We start from the raw sequence: 18,705 nt of genomic DNA, 5'->3' as shown, positions 1-18,705 counted from the left end.
GCCCTTCAAAATTTCAGTGTGCTGGGGAATAGGAGGGCATCCTTAAGTTCTCTCCATAAACTTCTGTCTTGCAGATGGGATTTATTTACCACAAAGACATCTGCTTTTGGGGGCCAAGATTTTACTGCCAAACACTGGAACAAAGCTGGTGTGGCACCATATGGAATAGAATCCTTTACAGTTTCCTTGTTCTTAATATAGAATGTGTTGCAGATACTTGGCAGATCCACCACTTTTTCTTCTTCTTTTGCTTTCTGTTGTCATTTCCATTATTTAAATAGATACATTTACACTATAGAGTGCTTTGACAAGTAGATGGAAGACTTTGGTAAATTCCAAAGAGTACACATTAAGTATTTGGCAATATAATCCTCAGCAAACAGCTCTTATGCCATCACACCATGTGTCTGGCCATCCCACCTAACTATATTTGGAATCATTGGCTCATTCCAGCCAACGGGAGCTAGAAGTCTCAAAGACACTTACACTTCTGTAAGTTCAGAGTAGATCACAGATGTCTTCTCCAAGTGCGCTCCATGCTATTATTCAAGACCATGAGCATGGGACAGAAACCTTAGAATGGAAACAGCTTTAGGAAAGCCTTAGTTTGGACTTCGAAGTCAGGCATAACAGGCATTTGCAGGAAACCAAGTCCCTGGCAGGCAAGTACAGCAAGTCAAAACGGGAGGGTTGAAGCTGTTGCTGCCTCTGGCTGTTCACGCCAGCCAAGGCAGAAATGGTCGAAACCCTGATGAAAGAGCTTTCGAACCACCACAGTGCTCATCTTGGTCTTTCAAGGTAAGCAGTGCTGACTGTGGTTTTGTGGTACCTGTGGCCCGTGTGAGTAGAGTTTACCTGCCCGAGTAACTTCTACTGATACTCAGGTGCCTTCAGAAACCGCCGAGACGGGGCTCAAGGCAGCACCGAAGCAGTCGGAGCAGCATCACACCCTGACTGGCGGGCGGGTCCGCCCTGGCCCCGCTCCTGCCGGGGCGGCAACCTGGCGGCTTGGCTGGCGGGCTGCCCCGCGGTGTGGGGCACGCTCCGTGGGCCCGCGGGCGGGAGGTACGTGAGCGGCCACGCGTCCCGGGGGTGGCAGTGGCACGCGTCCCGGGAGTGACAGGGCCACGCATCCCGGGGTGACAGGGCCACGCGTCCCGGGGGTGACAGTGGAACGCGTCCCGGGGGTGACAGGGCCACGCGTCCCGGGGGTGACAGGGCCACGCGTCCCGGGGGTGACAGTGGAACGCGTCCCGGGGTGACAGGGCCACGCGTCCCGGGGTGACAGGGCCACGCGTCCCGGGGTGACAGTGGAACGCGTCCCGGGGGTGACAGCGGGGGCGGCTCCGCGCGCGCCGCCGCTCGGGCCCAACGGCCCTCGGCCAAGGCCGGCGCGCGCTCCCGGGGCGGGCGGGCGGCGCGAGGGCGCGCGCACGCGTTGCCATGAGACGCGGGCGCGGGGGAGGGGGGTTACGTGCTGACGTTAATTCTATATGAGCGCGAGCGGCGGGAGCGCGGGTCCTTTCACCGCCGGCCGCGCGGCGCCTCCGCCTCGCTGCTCCTGAGTCACCGCCGCCCGCGGGCCGCGCAGGTACCGCCGGAGCGCGGCCGCCGCCGCCGCCCCGGGCCGGGGGCGTGGGGGGCACGGGGGGCGGGCGGGGGGCGCTGGGCCCCCGCTCCCGCGCGGGGAGGCCGTGGGTGCCGGCCCGGCCTAGCGGGGCCCCGCGGCTGGCGGGGCGCGGGGGGCCGGCGGTGCCCGTGGCACACCGAGTACGCCCCCCCCTCCCCCCCGCGCCGGCCGCGGGGCGGCGGCGCGGCGCCGCTGCTGCTCGCCCCCGGGCCCGCAGCGGGCAGCGCTGCTAGCCGCCTCCTGCGCGTCTCTCCGCCGCGCCCCGCGGAGCGCCCGGGCCGGGCTAGGCCGGGGCCCGTGGCGCGGCCGGCGCTGGGGGGAGGCGGGTTGGCCCCGCAACACGTGGGCGCCGAGCGGGGCCGCGCCTGGCCCGGCCGGGGAGCGGGAGGGCGGCGGGGCCGGAAAGCGGCGCGGGGAGGAGCCGGGTGAGCGTCCGGTCGGGCGCGGAGATGGCGCGGGAGGGGCTCGGTGCCGGTCCGGCGCGGGGCCCGCGCGGGGTGTGCGCACATGGCGAAGCGGGGAGCGGCGGATGGCACCGCGCCGTGGCCTTGTGCCGCCTCCCGCGCCTCGTTCCCGCTCCCGCGCGGAGCCGCGGCGCGGGTGTGCTGTGCTGGGCTGCTGGCAGGGGGACCCAGAGATTCAGCCAGGGGACGGGCAGCTCCCGCGTCCTGCCTCAGGATGGAGTGGTGTCCGGGATTCAACATGTCGCTTCTCCGGGTACCTGTTAGCTGGTATCACCCAAATTAGTGTCCCCAAGGAAGGCGGAGAAACTATCTGGAAGATTTAGTAACTACAGGTGGAAGTATTATCTTGTGTTCAGCATTCATCTAGCTCTATCTGCGTATGAAACATACTCTGTCTACTCCGTATTGGATGTTTAGGGCCTTACACTGCCAATACTTGTGAGGCTTTCAATATTGAATAAAAAAACCTACCTCATTTGCTTGCAGGAAAAAACACAAGCCTTTTTTCAAGTGACTGGTATAGTAATTGTTCATCAGCACCTTCCACAGTTTATCTCCAAGCTCACTCTAGTTATGTACGTGTTTGAAGCCCTTTTGAGATAAACTTAACATTTCATGTTCTAACTCATTTGTGGAGGGCAAGAGAAGTGGGCACGGTGTCTGCCAGGTATGACAAATACTGTCGTCTGCTCAGCCCCTCTTGGGATTTTAACATCTGCTGGTAGGTCCTACATTAATCAGGCAGGAGATAGTGCCTGATAATGTTAATTGCAGTCATTAAATAAAACTTGAGAGAAGAGGTAAGGCCTAAGGCTGTAAGCTGCTGAAGGTAGTTTTTGACAAAAATGTTAATAGTTTTTTAGCAGTCTTCCTGCTGTGCCCGTTTTACAGTGTACTCTTTAAAGAATGAGAGAAGCACTGTACTTTGAAGCAGGCTGAGTGGCTTCCAGTCTCTTGTAAGTCCAGAAGTTATATTAATCCTTAGTGGAAGATAGAATTTAAAATCTACATACATGGAAATTTACGTGACTTGGATGCTTCTGTACCAGACAAAAGTTGAGGCCTCTCAGGCTTTGGATACCCGAACCATTTATATAAGTGCTTAGAACAGGCCGTGATACCTAAGCTTGTGTTTGTGTGTCCCACTTAGTCCTGTGAGGGTGATACATGTTAGCAGTCTTACTGCCCTCCACTTTTTCTGTGTTTTGTCACAAGTCTTGGATATCACGGACTCTTGGTTTCTTAGGACAGAGTTGTAGAATGTTGGTTGTGTGCACAGGTGGTAGATTGGTGTTTTTCAGAGCTCCTAGTCTTTCTCTGACTTTGACAAGACTAGGAAGTGAGTGTTGGAAACACGTAGAAGTACTGTGCTGCATCTGTGCTGCCAGCCCAGTGTTGCCAGAAGTGCCAGATCTGCTGCAGTGCTGTCTGTTTATGAACAGCACAGTAATGCTCCTGCCATCCTTGTGCATCGTCTAGCCCCTGCCTCACTCAGAAACTATTCCTGGAAGCAGGTGGGGGTCTTGTTATGGTGACCTGCTTACTGAGCACCCTGGAAATGGGTGTTGTGGTTTTTTCTTAGCTTTGAGCATGTGTGCACAAGCAAAACTGAAACCAAGGCGCTGTGGACATGGTGTTATGAACCTTTGTTAACAGAGTTTTCACAACCCTGAGTGAGACCTGGATCTTCTAGGCTGAAGCTGTGTTCCCTAATACAGAACTCCACATCTACGAGAAAACTTTGGCTTACCCTGTACACTTGATAAAAAATTGTTTATTCACTTGGCTCCTAAAAGTTGAAGCAACTGTAACACGAAGAGCTTGACTCATCGTGGCAGAAATTGTGTTCCTTCAGGGAGTAAAATAGCTTGAGGATATTTATTTCAATAGTGAAAAGTCTTGGGAGGGGAAGAGGACAAGAATCTTGTATTTTGAATTTTGGTTCAATCCTTTGGTGAAAGCCAGCTTATTCCAGTAGAGCAACGGGTATAATGAACATGTCTCTGGTATCTTCACCTTTTTGCTAATGTAGTTATAACCCAGTTCATCTTAGGGTTCTTGTAAAACAGCTGCAAACATGGCATATCTCAAACTAAGGATCTGATTCTAAAGGAAACTGCAGGAATTGGACAGGTTACAGAAAATGGAGATGCAGGTGTTCTTTCAATGCCTGTTTGCTTTTCTGCATTTGTATATGCATTCAGGGGAACTTCAGCTCTGTGACTTTCCATGAACTGGGAGTGCTTTGGTATTTGTGAGGTACTAATAGCCATTTACGCAGAAGACAGTGCTTTGCACACCGAAATGAGACTTTTTAATGCTGGTTTTATTTTAGTACAGCTGAGGAGTCTTCTCAACTGGTCTGGGAAACTGCATTCCATCGAGCTTCTCCTTAGGGAAGCGGCTAGTAAATAATAGAGTGGAACTTCATAGTACAAATTGTGTCTAATCTGAAGAAGGGTTGTGATGATAGGTTTAATGCTTATATGTCAGTTTTCATTTGGAAATTTCTTAGCGTTCAAAAGTGCTTATAATTAAAGCTAATTCAATCTATCTGAGTCTCACTCAGCTCAGAGGTTAGCGCATTTCCTCATCACCCAACATTGTTAATTTGGAGAGTAGGTCTGGTGTCATAATGTATTTGTCTAGAAAACCAGACATGCCCAGAAGGCATCACAGAAGTTGCTTGGGGATTTATTTGATGACCTTCTGAGAAATTAAGCTATTTAGAAGCTTTGTATGAGGGCTTTGAGGGCTTCCTACACTAAATGATTCTATGATTTTCTGAATCAGCAAAGTTAATGCAGAAAGAAAAAATCTTAATTACTGATGTGGCCTTGTGTATTTAGTCGTAACTTTTGATCTTAAGTTTTCAGGAAGACTTCACATACTACAGAGTAAAACTTCAGTTGCATTCAAAAGAAGAAAAAAAGAGTTCACTAATTTACCTTTGATACTCTAGGGTTACTTATAAATAACTTAAGATATGAAGTAACTTATATTTTCCTGAAAGATGAATATTTTAAATGAATTTGCATAATCTGCTTAAAGGAAGACATCATCTGCATCTTAACTATTTGTCAGAGGTTAAACTGCAGGTCTTTCCTAGATGGAAAGCTGTTTAGATTTTAGTACTGGAAAATACAGATGCATTTGGGGGCTGTGTGCTTAAATGTGCATCTGCACAGACATGACTTGCAGTGGTGATGTCTCAGTTTAAATCTTAACTTGCCATAATGAATAGACAGTTTGCACATCAACTGTTTCACCTGGTCTTTGAGGACTTTAGAACAAAGTACTACCAGTTTATCTGTAGTAGGTTTTTATTTCAAAAGGTGAAAGCAAATTTCAGATATAAAAACTGTGGGGTTTGGATATACCTGTAGCTTTGAAGTATTCAATCGATGATTTTACATTTATTCTTAAAAAAACTACCACTACCACCCCCCAAATAACAAACAAACAATGAAGAAACCTTTGCCCAAAACATCAGAGATACTAGAATTAGCCAAGTATTGAAAATTCTTAAGGTATTTGACAAAGTGGGTGCCTGGAAATCTGGAATGGACAAACCCCTAGACTTCTAAGACCCAGGTTAGAATCATAAATGCTTGTTATCTTTTCTGACCATTTGCACTGTGATTAGTTCAGTCCACTACTTTATTTAGGTATTGTTTAATATGCAGTGTTTCAAAGGAAGGAGAAGCAGTTCTTTCAGATTTCTTGCCCATGAGGGAAAGTTTTGGTTTAGTTCAGGCCCTAGTTAAAAACCTGACAGGCATTGAAAGGTCAAATTGAGGAACACAGGGTGGGCACATAAAAGAAAGATTGTTCATACTGAAACCAAGTTTGAATCAGTTCCTTTTGAACTTCTTGTTAACATAGGTATTTTTGTGTCATTTCTTGTTGCTCTCCTCTCAAATACTGTTAATTTAAAATGTGAACCTCTTCTGTTGCTCAGGTATTCACGTTGCTAGGCCCTTAACTGAGCTGGTTCCTCTCTTCAGTGTTGAGCAGTGAATACAGTATTTTCATTCAGGGTACATGACTGAAATGCACGATGATCATATTTTGTGTTGTGTGTTTTAGTCACCATGCATTCATTTCAGACCTTCCCACTTACGCATGTTGAGTAGAAGTCTTCAGTGGGCTGCATGCCATCGTGTGTGTTTTTACATAGCAGGTTTTTGACCTTTTGAATTCTAAATTAGTAGGAATTGCATCTTTTTATTTGTTACTTTAGATTTTAATACTATTTATTTTGCCTCACTTGGGTCACCCTTTTAAGCAGTTGTTAATTTGTGATACCACAGTTTTGGAAATTACTAATCTTCAAATGTTTAAGTGTGAGCTGGTATACTGCTTTATGCTGTTTCTTGTATGTGCAGGGTGGCACCATCAGAAACGTGCTTGCTATGTTTGAACAGGTGAGATCTTCATGATGCAGCCTCTTGATTCTTTTGCCACCTTCAGTGTTTTGGAGGCATCACGTACTTCTATAGTGGCACCAGAAGCGCGATGGAGTGAAATTCACAAGAGAATTATTCAGAAGATAACTTTGTAAACAGTGCTCAAGTTCCATGGTTCAAGTTCTCTGTAGCCCTAGTACATGTTTACAGTTGCTTTTTAAACTGCACCTGTATTCATTAGAAAGTGACTTGCTGGAACCATAACTGTGGGCATTCTTCTGTTGGGTCTTAACTGCCAGTTGTTACATCTCATCCCAACAGCCTCCAAAATGTGTTAAACTTGTGGTTGTGTTCTTTTTTTGGTGCACACTAATTTGTTAGTTGAAAACTGGGTATTTTAAAGTTGATAGTTTAGTTAGAAGCTTGGCTTCCATGGAAAAAACACTGAATGGAAGCTAACAAAGAAGTTGCAAAATACATTTAGGAATTTCACACATTTTCCACGTTTCAACTTTATAGTGCTCTTTAAAGTTTGTTGGTTAGTGAATGAATTTAAAATTGCATTCATCACATATTCTAGCAAAAAGCACACTTCTGAAACCTGTACATATTTTTCAGTGGTTTTTAACTTTCCTTTCACATAAGGATGCTTAGATGTTTTTGAAGTCAAATTGGATAAAAACTTTAATGCTGCAGCGTGTGAGTTTTGCAGATAGCAATGTAATTGCCAATATGGTTGTGTTTGATTATGTGGCGATATAGGTAGCCAACTAATGCTCTCCTTCCCATTGTTTGATGTTGTGGCATGGACAAGTTGTTTTTCTTTTTAAACTGTTAGAGTGCACTTTGCTACGTGAAGAACTTTGTTAAAACACAATTATTTTTTTATTACTTTGCCACTTTTTAACGAACTGAATACCTATACCAACATGGACCGTATCAAGTAGTACTCTTTTAGGAAATTTCAAATATTTCTTTATACATAAAGACTTTGATTTCAACCCTCTAGGATGGCTGCTGTTCTTCCCATTATCCATGAGGGAAAGTAAAACCTGTAGAAAGCTATACTGAGGAGTTTGTTTTAAAAGAAAATAAATAAAGATCTTGTTAATTTTTTCCAGGTTTAAATCTAAAACTTGTTACATTTCTAGTAATGAAAGATTGTTCTAAATAAAAATTGTTAGGTTTTCTGCTACAGAATCTTGGCATTCAGAACAAAGGCAACATTGTGTGTTAATTACCCTATTTTTAGAACATGATTAGGGAGCTCAGGTCAGTAGCATAGACAAGCATGCAGATATAATTTAGTCCTGCTTTTAAATTGTAATTTTGTAGTCCATCTACTTCTCAGTGTGTGGAGGTTCTTTCTGGTGAGAAACAGGCACTATCTACAATGCAGTAAAAATGCTACAAAGATAGGAGTTCAGTATTTGTTGATTGAATCCTCATTTCCTGATTGAAAAATTGTTTCAAGGAAAGCTTAGAATGGGTTTCCACATGAATGAAAACAAATCCTGTAGTTACTGATACCAGTTACTTATATGTATTATCCCTCTGTTTTGTTTTGCAGATTTTGACTTTTTCCCATCAAGTAACTGGTATTCTCATGCAGCTGTACAGCGCTTTAAAGTTGAAATGTGGAGAATGTGTTTTCATGCTGTAACATGTATACATGTATTGTGCAGAGGCCTGTACGCACTAGTGAAATAGTTGCATTGGCAAATGGCTGAAGTTGATGCCTCTACCTCAGGAGTTATTAGAGAGTGCAAAAGAAAAAACACTTGAAGGGGAGAGAGCAGACAGTTTCAGTTAATTGTGTTGTGTTACTTGTTTCAGCATTATCATGTTTTAGTGATTTTTTTTTTTTGTTCTCTACAGCCAGATTCTGAATTTTGCCATATTACTGTAAGCTGAGATGTAGCAGTACGGTTTCACAGTAACTTCAAACTTGCTTAACCCTTTTCATGAGTTGTTATAAAAGGTACGTGCTTGTGGCAGCCTCTGTCTCTTGACCTGCTGTTACTTGTGCGACTGAAGGTCTAACACTGTACAAAGAAATGCTTAAAACGTTTTTTAACTTTACAGTCATTCAGACTGGAAGATCGTTTAGAAGAGAAACTGGGTGTTCCCTTTATGAAAGGAATGTATCTAGCCCTTGGTGGTATGAGTGCTTCCCATCTTGGATATTGTCCTGGGTTGCAGTGTATTCTATTACCATCCCCATCAGCTGTTGCAATCAGGTGGGGCAGTGTTTCCTTGCCTCCTCCCCCCAGACTATCTTTCTGTTAATGGCCCATCATTGTCCTGCCGCCTGACTCAGAGATAACTCCCTCCGAACTATCTTCTGTTAATGAGCCTAATCAACACTTGGCCTCATGACTCGTTACTCCATTGTGAGATGCTCCACCCAGAGGGAGGAACCAAGCATCCCATCGTGGATATAATCTGAGGCTGAACACCAGAGACACGGGCTTCCCACTGGATTTCCAGAGGACAGGAGCTACACAGCCACCATTGGACTTCCTGAGGAAGAGCAGACTCTTTTACCCCAGGATCACTGCTTCAGAGGACTGCAGCCACCATTCTACCAGACTGCTACCACCACCCTGCCTAACAGGGTGTCAGGTTGTACCTTGACTCTGTCAGTTTGACAGTGTTTTACCTTTTTTTCCCCCTTTTCTTTAATTTCCATTAAATTGTTATTCTGACTTGGTGCCTCCCACTGGTTTGTTTTCAAACTAGTACATAATTTGGCGCCCAATGTGTGGGGCTTGCTCTGAGAAAAAGTCAGAATTACAATTTTGTATAAACAGAAATCTATTCACCATGGTGCTCAGCTGGTCTGCATGGGTACTGTATCTTGCTCTCTATATTTTTCCTCACATGGGGAACTACCTGCCTGTTGTATTACTCCTGTTAAAACCAGGGAATGGTATGAGAATTGCTTTATTGGTTTATTATGTCTATAGCATAATAACCTGCGAGGCGATGAATACCATTCAGGAATATATACTCAATTTTGTTTGGCTGTCCTAGTCTGGGCTCCTATGTCTGGGACCTCTTCAACAATCACAGCCAGCCCCTGGTGGGAGGAGTAGAGAGTGGTTTCTTCCAGCCTTTCAGGCCAGGCCACAGCAGTTTTTGAAAAATTGAGTTCCCTCTGGATGTTAAGGATGGTATAATCTTCTTGTCAGTTCTCTTCTCTTTTTTCTCTATGGCCTGCATTGTGTACACCATGCTTAGAAACAAAACACTACTTAGTGTGGTGCAACGTCTGCTTGAGGAGGAGGTAAAAAGGAGCCAAGCAGCAAATACCATGTCTACACAGACTGTCACACAGAAAGGAGCCAAAAGCAAAGCAACCGCATCCATTTCTACGCAGACCGTCACAGAGGAGAAAGGAACCAAGAGCAAAGCAACCGCATCCATCTCTACGCAGACTGACACAGAGGAGAAAGGAACCAAACAAAAAGCAACAGTGTCCATCTCTACACAGACTGTCACAGAGGAGAAAGGAACCAAATGTAAACAACAGCGTCCATGTCTACGCAGACTGACTCAGAGGAGAAAGGAACCAAAAGCACTGTCAGCGTCCCCATGCAAACCATCACTGAACCAGAACAGCCTAAACCGATTGCAGTTGCCCCCGTGCAGAAGAAGAAATCAAAAAGCAAATCAGTCCGCATAGTGACTGACGAGGATGCAGCAGGACCTTCGCACCCAGCAGAAGAGGCAGAGCCAGAGATCATCACTCGGTCGCTATCCCTGGGTGAGCTGCGAGACCTGCGGAGGGAATTCACCCGCCAGACGAACGAGTCTATCCTGACCTGGCTGCTCCGCATCTGGGACGCTGCAGCCAATGACACCATTCTGGACAGAAGTGAGGCCAGGCAACTGGGATCTCTGTCCCGGGATGTGGTCATTGACCAGGGGATCGGGAGAACCCAAGAAACCCTCAGCCTCTGGCGGCGACTGCTTACAAGTGTAAGGGACAGGTATCTTTGTAAAGGAGACCTCCAGGTGCACCAAGGAAAATGGAGCACAATGGAACAAGGTATCTGGTGCCTGAGGGAATTGGCTGTGCTGGAGATCATTTTCTCAGAAGATGAGAGATTTCTAAGAGCCCAGATGGTGTCCAGTGCACGTCACAGATGTGGTTGAGGTTCGCACGCCTTGGACCAGAGCTATACTCCCGTTACCTGGCAACGCTGCAATGGAGGGAAGGCGAGGACAGGGTGGGCGTCTTGGTGAACAAACTGAGGATTACGAGGACACCGTCACAGCCGCCGTTTCGCACCCATGTCTCATCCGTGGAAACAAGTCTTCTGGCTGAGCAAGTCCGGGAGCTTGATTGAAGAAGGCCATCAGAAATTGAAAAAGGAACTTAAGGAAGAGATTTACCAGATCTCACCAGAACCAACAAGAGTCTCTGCCATTAGGAGCCGGCGACCCCCAACCAGGGAGAGAGGATACACCCCACGAGGTAACCTCTGGTTTTTCCTTCAGGAACATGGAGAAGACATGAGTAAGTGGGATGGAAAACCCACCTCCTCCTTAGCAGCTCGGGTACGTGAACTAAAAAGAGGGACAACTACCACAAGAAGCGCATCTAGAGTCAACGCCGCTCCGGTCTCCCGCACACATAACTCCAGACAGTACCGGAATGATAATATGACCGATCCTCTTGAAGGGACCTCAGGAATGTATTCACCGGAAGGGAGCAACATGCAACATGACCAGGAATAGAGGGGCCCTGCCTCTAGCCAGGTAGAGGAAAGGGAGAATCGGGTCTTTTGGACTGTGTGGGTCCGATGGCCTGGCACATCTGACCCACAAAGATACACGGCTTTGGTTGACACCAGTGCTCAATGTACTCTGATGCCATCAAGGTATGTGGGAGCAGAACCCATTTCTATTTCTGGGGTGACAGGAGGATCCCAGCAGCTGACTGTACTGGAAGCTGAAGTGAGTTTAACTGGGAACGAGTGGCAGAAACACCCCATCGTGACTGGCCCGGAGGCCCCGTGCATTCTCGGCATAGACTATCTCAGAAATGGATATTTCAAGGACCCAAAAGGACATCGTTGGGCTTTTGGGATAGCTGCTGTGGAGACAGAAGATATCAGACAACTGAGTACATTGCCTGGCCTCTCAGATGACCCCTCTGCCGTGGGACTGCTAAGAGTTGCAGAACAACAGGTGCCAATCGCCACAGCAACAGTGCACCGCCGGCAATACCGCACCGACAGAGACTCTGTGGTTCCCATCCATGAGATGATTCGCAAACTGGAGAGCCAAGGGGTGGTCAGCAAGGCCCATTCACCTTTCAACAGCCCTATATGGCCAGTGCGTAAGTCCAGTGGAGAATGGAGGCTGACGGTGGACTACCGTGGCCTGAATGAGGTCACGCCACCATTGAGCGCCACTGTGCCGGACATGTTGGAACTTCAGTACGAGCTGGAGTCCAAAGCAGCGAAGTGGTACGCCACTATTGACATTGCCAATGCCTTCTTCTCCATTCCTTTGGCAGCAGAATGCAGGCCCCAGTTTGCTTTTACCTGGAAGGGTGTGCAATACACCTGGAACCGACTGCCCCAGGGGTGGAAGCACAGTCCCACCATTTGCACGGACTGATCCAGACTGCATTGGAAAAGGGTGAGGCTCCAGAACATCTGCAATACATCGATGACATCATTGTGTGGGGAAACACAGCAAAGGAAGTTGTTTGAGAAAGGAGAGAAAATCATCCAGATTCTCCTGGAAGCTGGCTTTGCCATCAAAAGGAGCAAAGTCAAGGGACCTGCCCAAGAGATCCAGTTCCTGGGAGTAAAGTGGCAAGATGGATGACGTCAGATTCCCACCGAGTCATCAATAAGATCACTGCGATGTCTCCACCGACCAGCAAGAAGGAAACACAAGCTTTCCTAGGCGCCATAGGTTTCTGGAGGATGCACATTCCCGAGTACAGCCAGATCGTGAGCCCTCTCTACCTGGTTACCCGCAAGAAGAATGATTTCCACTGGGGCCCCGAACAGCAGCAAGCCTTTGCCCAGATCAAGCAGGAAATCGCTCATGCGGTAGCCCTTGGCCCAGTCAGGACAGGACCATGAGGTGAAGAATGTGCTCTACTCTGCAGCCGGGAACATGGTCTGTCCTGGAGCCTCTGGCAGAAGGTGCCTGGTGAGACTCGTGGCCGACCACTGGGATTCTGGAGCCGAAGCTACAGAGGGGTCTGAAGCCAACTACACTCCCACAGAGAAGGAAATCTTGGCAGCCTATGAAGGAGTCCAAGCTGCCTCAGAGGTAATGGCACTGAAGCACAGTTGCTTCTGGCACCCCGACTACCGGTGCTGGTGGATGTTCAAGGGAAAGGTTCCTTCCACGCATCATGCCACCGACACCACATGGAGCAAGTGGATCGCCCTCATCACACAGCGTGCCCGTATTGGAAACCTGAATCGCCCTGGGATTCTAGAAATTATAACAAACTGGCCTGAAGGTGAGACTTTTGGATTATCTCTGAAGAAGAGGGAAGAGCAAGTGACTCGTGCTGAGGAAGTCCCACCATATAATGAGCTACCGGAGACTGAAAGACGTTATGCCCTCTTCACTGATGGTTCCTGCCGAATTGTAGGCGCTAACCGGAAGTGGAAAGCTGCAGTATGGAGCCCCACACGACGAGTTGCACAGGCTACCGAGGGACAAGGTGGATCGAGTCAGGTTGCAGAGCTTAAAGCCGTCCAGCTGGCTTTGGATATCGCTGAACGAGAGAAAGTGGCCGGGCTCTATCTCTACACCGACTCATGGATGGTAGCTAATGCTCTGTGGGGATGGCTGGATCGCTGGAGAAAGGCCAACTGGCAGCGCAGAGGGAAACCCATCTGGGCTGCTGAGATTTGGCAGGACATCGCCGCCCGAGTAGAGAAGCTGACCGTGAAGGTTCGACACGTGGATGCGCACGTACCCAAGAGTCGGGCTAATGAAGAGCATCGCAACAACGAGCAGATGGACTGAGCTGCCAAGGTGAAAGTATCACAGGTGGATCTGGACTGGCAGCACAAGGGAGAATTATTCCTAGCTCGTTGGGCCCATGATGCCTCTGGTCATCAGGGGAGAGATGCAACATACTGATGGGCCCGTGACCGAGGGGTGGACCTTTCCATGGACAGCATCTCACAGGTCATCCACAGTTGTGAGACCTGTGCTGCAATCAAACAGGCCAAGCGGGTGAAGCCTCTGTGGTATGGTGGGACGATGGTCAAAGTACAGGTATGGTGAAGCCTGGCAAGTTGACTACATCACCCTTCCCAAACCCGCCAAGGCAAGCACTACGTGTTGACCATGGTTGAAGCAACCACTGGATGGCTGGAGACTACCCTGTGCCTCATGCTACAGCCCAGAACACCATCCTGCGGCCTGGAAAAGCAAGTCTTGTGGAGACATGGCACCCCTGATAGGATCGAGTCAGACAACGGGGACTCATTTTAAGAACAGCCTCATCAACACCTGGGCCAGAGAACACGGTATCGAATGGATATATCATATTCCTTATCATGCACCAGCTGCTGGAAAAGTTGAACGCTGCAATGGACTACTTAAAACTACCCTAAAGGCACTTGGTGGGGGGACCTTCAAAAATTGGGAAGTGAACTTAGCAAAGGCCACCTGGATAGTCAATACCCGAGGGTCCATCAATCGAGCTGGTCCTGCCGAGTCTGAACCCTTGCACACAGTGGATGGAGATAGAGTCCCTGTGGTACACCTGAGAGGTATTTTAGGAAAGACTGTTTGGATTAATCCCACCTCAGGCAAAGTCAAACCCATCCCTGGGATTGTCTTTGCTCAGGGACCTGGTTGCACTTGGTGGGTAATGCAGAAAGATGGGGAAACCCGTTGTGTACCACAAGGAGACCTAATCTTAGGTGAGAATGGTGTGTAGGTTTCACTGTGTATATATATATATATATATATGTATGTGTGTTTTAGAGTTTAAGAAGGTATTGATTTAGGATAATGTAGATGGTAATAGAATAAGGGGTGGATAATGTCCTGGGTTGCAGTGTATTCTATTACCATCCCCATCAGCCGTTGAAATCAGGTGGGGCAGTGTTTCCTTGCCTCCTCCCCCCAGACTATCTTTCTGTTAATTGGCCCATCATTGTCCTGCCGCCTGACTCAGAGATAACTCCCTCCGAACTATCTTCTGTTAATGAGCCTAATCAACACTTGGCCTCATGACTCGTTACTCCATTGTGAGATGCTCCACCCAGAGGGAGGAACCAAGCATCCCATCGTGGATATAATCTGAGGCTGAACACCAGAGACACGGGCTTCCCACTGGATTTCCAGAGGACAGGAGCTACACAGCCACCATTGGACTGCCTGAGGAAGAGCAGACTGTTTTACTACAGGATCACTGCTTCAGAGGACTGCAGCCACCATTCTACCAGACTGCTCCCACCACCCTGCCTAACAGGGTGTCAGGTTGTACCTTGACTCTGTCAGTTTGACAGTGTTTTCTTTTACCTTTTTTTTCCCCTTTTCTTTAATTTCCATTAAATTGTTATTCTGACTTGGTGCCTCCCACTGGTTTGTTTTCAAACTAGTACAGATATTTAAGCACATGCACATAGCTAGAAGTTCGGAGTGTGTTTTGTGAAATGCCGCTTCTCTTCTGAATTTCTTACCCTTTTTTGCTTGGTCAGGAGACCTTACTTCAGCTTCTGCTAAGGATTCCCATACGTTGCCATGCCAGTTAGCATTTCTGTTGTTAACTGTGCATGTCTTTTGCACATAGTGGATGAGTTGGTGCTAGCACAGTAAGTTGTGTCAAAATGAAGGGATTTGAATTACTGCAAGGGTCCGGTGTCACCTTCTTGTTACTGTATTGAGGCACCTGATGCTTCCACTGACCATTAGCTCCTTAGTCTCTTTATCCAGAACTTAGTAGCTTCTATATTAGTACTGTCGTCTTTATTGTATCACACTCCTGTTTTCTGTGCTTGTATTTGGGCAGACAGTTTTAATTATCTACTCTAGATTTGAAAATTTAAATAAATTTTGTCAAATTTGCTCCTACATTAACAGTTAGAAATCTTTTGTTAACATAATAATTTTGATGCACTAATAAAGGAATTGTCTCTGGGGAGTTTGGTGGCTGATAATGTCTTTCATCACATAGATATGGTATCTTGATGTTGTAGCACTTCACTGCTCTGCTCATTTAATTGACATTGATTTTTTTTTTTTTTTTTTTTGGACCTTCAGCTTTCCTGAGAAGGCATATTTTTTCCCCAAGATGAATGATATAATCTGTTTAACGTGTTTATCTGCCATGTTAAATCATAGAAACATAGCATTGTTTAGGTTGAAAAAGGCCTCTCCTCTAAGATTGAGTCCAGCTGTTAACCCAGCACTGCTGTGTTCACTGCTTAACTGTATCCTCGAGTGCCACATTACATATCTTTTGAATGCTTCCAGGGATGGTGATTGCAGCACTTCCCTAGGCTGCTTGTTTCAATGCCTGACAACCTTTTCAGTGAAGAAAGTTTTCCTAATATACAATCTAAACATGCCCTGGCATAACTTGCGGGCATTTCCTCTCATCCTGTTACTTGTTAACCTGGGAGAGGAGACCACTTCCCACTCAGCTACAGCCTCCTTTCTGGTAGTAGTAGAGAGTGATGAGATCTCCCCTCAGGATAATAATAGATACACTCTCCCCTTGTTTCATGACCAGTTTTCATGCTAATGGTAATAGATGCATGAATTTGATCTCACACGTATAAAGGAAACACTCGGTCTTCTACTTTATTCCCTTTTTAAAATGGCATTTTCAGCCTGATGTATTATTCGATTGGCTCTTTTTGAAGAAGAGCTAAATGTTCTCCTGGTTTCTTCTTTTCTCTCGTAATGATTTCCCTACCCAGTGATATAGTAGAAGTGGGATAGCTTCTACTAACAGTTTTGGAATGATAGGTGCATTTTTTGGGTTGTAGTACCAAGACATTTGAAGTGTGAAGCTCTATACCGTGTACTGTGCACTTTTTAAGCAGTTCACTCAGTTCTCACAGAATTGTTTAGGTTGGAAAAGACCTTTAAGATCACTATGCAGAGCATCTGAGGTCTTCCAAGTTACAAACCTCTGTTAGAGGTTTTGAGGAAACTACTCCAGACAATTATTTTGAACATTTCCAGTCAAAGAGTGCTTTCTAATGGATCTCTACACTGTTTTAATTTTTGTTTTCTGTATTTAATGATGATTATGTAAGGAGAAATCTTACAAGTTGTCCTGGAATTCTAGGCAAGAACATCAGTTTGAAGTAACTTGTAGTGAATGTATTGCTCTTGAGTTTCCCAGTCTTTAGTGAGAGTTGAACTTGGCTGGTATGATGTCATTTGTCTGGCACCTTTGGTTTCTGCACACATTGCAAATAGTTTACCAGACTTAATCCTGATGATTTTTTTAATACAACTAGCTGTCCTCCAGCTGGACCTCCCATTTCTTCACTGGCATCTGACTTAGTCCACTGCTTAGTTTGTTATGTTACATTGCAGGTTCTGAATGCCCTATAGGGCTCATTTGTTTTAGGTATTTTCTGTTAATGTATTGCTTTCAGTTGCCCAAGGCTTGCCAGGGACAGGAAGAGGCTGATATGCTAGTCTGTGGACAAGCTGACTTGTATTTGTAGTGCTCTGAATTAGTGACTTCTGAGGAAATCAGTTTATGCAAAATGAGTATTTCTTTTAAAAGTGTGGCTTAACAAGGCTTGGCTGTAGTTGGCGTCTCATGGCCTCAAAAAGCCCATTTGTGACTCTTGAACAACTTGAAAAATTTCTTTTAATTGCTATTACAAGGTAATTGTGTGAGCAGTTTGTCTAGAGAAGGGTAAGAGGTGTTTCCTGAAAAGGAGGGTATGGGTACTGTTTGTGGCATGTTATGCTCAGAGATGCTGAGCAGCTGAGATGTGTTGTGAGCCTGCCAGCCTTAGGGCTTGTTCAAAAATGCTGTTGTTTTGCTGGAGGAACTGTGTCTCAGGAATGTCTTGCTGCCTCAGCTGACTTGTCGTTCACCTTGCTGTGACCTGTCTTCCTGAGGGAGAGCGGATGTCCGGGTAATCTAATAGTGGCCTGCTTACTTGGGACATGTAAAGCTGGTCTGAAAAAAAAAGCTTTCTTACCAAAGCCTGTGTCCTAGCTGTAACATGGCTGGTGCCTCTGTGCAAATTCAGATTAGTTTCTGTGTGGATAAAGGAAAGATTAGGAAGTGCTGAACACTTAAAGTTTGTATTTCTATCTTCACTTGTGCAAAATCACTTAGTGAAGAAACAATAACCCTTGAAAACTGAAAGCTCACTTACGACTAACTTGAGGATGAATACATGAACATTCTGCATGTATCAAACTCCATTTCTTGAAAAACATGGCAGATTAACAAGATCAAGTGATCTGTATGCCTAATGAAAATAGCAAATTGTCATACGGTTTTGATAAGTTTTAGGGGGATTTTTCTAATTTTTAATAATTCTGCAGGATGTGCTCAAAACTGTGGGTAAGCTAGTGCTAGTCTTCTAACCTTTCCATTTTGATAAAGAACATGCTTTCTTGTGATGGCAGGCAGGCTTAAGATACCTGTATGAAAGAGGTTTTAAATTTGAACCTTTAGGAAACTTACACAGTAGCTTGCTTTTCTGTACTTTTGCTTTCTTTTTATAGCACAGACTTCCTACACATTCTCTTTAAAGCGCTGCAAAGATAATGTAACTGTTTCTTTTCTTCTGCATATTTTTACAATGAGCAGCAAAACATTGTAAGCAAAGCCTGTGGGCACCTTTGTATTTGACCATAATGCAGTCTACTGCATTCAAACAGCTAGTGGCTGTAGCTGTTCAAGTAACAGGGAAATAAAATATTTTACTAATAAGGTCTTTTGCATGCTGGCTTTATACAGGGGTGGAGACTACCCTTTATTTGTGCTCATAAGCCTTTTCTTGCAGTGAGGAGGCTTAGATTCCAAGCAGTATCTCAGTCCAAAACAATCACCTAGACACTGAGGCTTGAAGTAATACACCAGGAGTAGCCAGGTTTGTTATAATCCTGCATTGACAACTGGTGAACTGATATCTCCCTGGAACTACTTCAGGGAGTGATGGAAGTGGTTCTTGTTGCTCACATGCCAAGGTACAGCTGCTGTCTACAAACC

General features: G+C 46.1%; 1 protein-coding gene across 4 annotated transcripts in view; it reads left to right on the top strand.

Annotated features, from left to right (window-relative positions):
• The first annotated feature begins 1,500 nt into the window (after nt 1–1,500).
• The window catches only part of NAP1L1 (nucleosome assembly protein 1 like 1), a 35,625-nt gene continuing 18,420 nt past the window's right edge, over nt 1,501–18,705 (top strand). For 2 of the 4 annotated variants that reach the window (XM_039571727.1, XM_039571725.1), the window contains exon 1: nt 1,501–1,591. The gene's annotated coding sequence lies outside the window, so the exon portion shown is untranslated. Of the gene's footprint in view, nt 1,592–8,461; nt 8,485–18,705 lie in introns of those variants that run through there. The other 2 variants (XM_039571728.1, XM_010413706.4) reach the window with 2 other exon arrangements.

This window comes from Corvus cornix, chromosome 1A (assembly GCF_000738735.6).
Source record: "Corvus cornix cornix isolate S_Up_H32 chromosome 1A, ASM73873v5, whole genome shotgun sequence".
In the NCBI taxonomy this organism is placed as follows: domain Eukaryota; kingdom Metazoa; phylum Chordata; class Aves; order Passeriformes; family Corvidae; genus Corvus; species Corvus cornix.
This window is presented reverse-complemented; position numbering and strand designations above follow the sequence as displayed.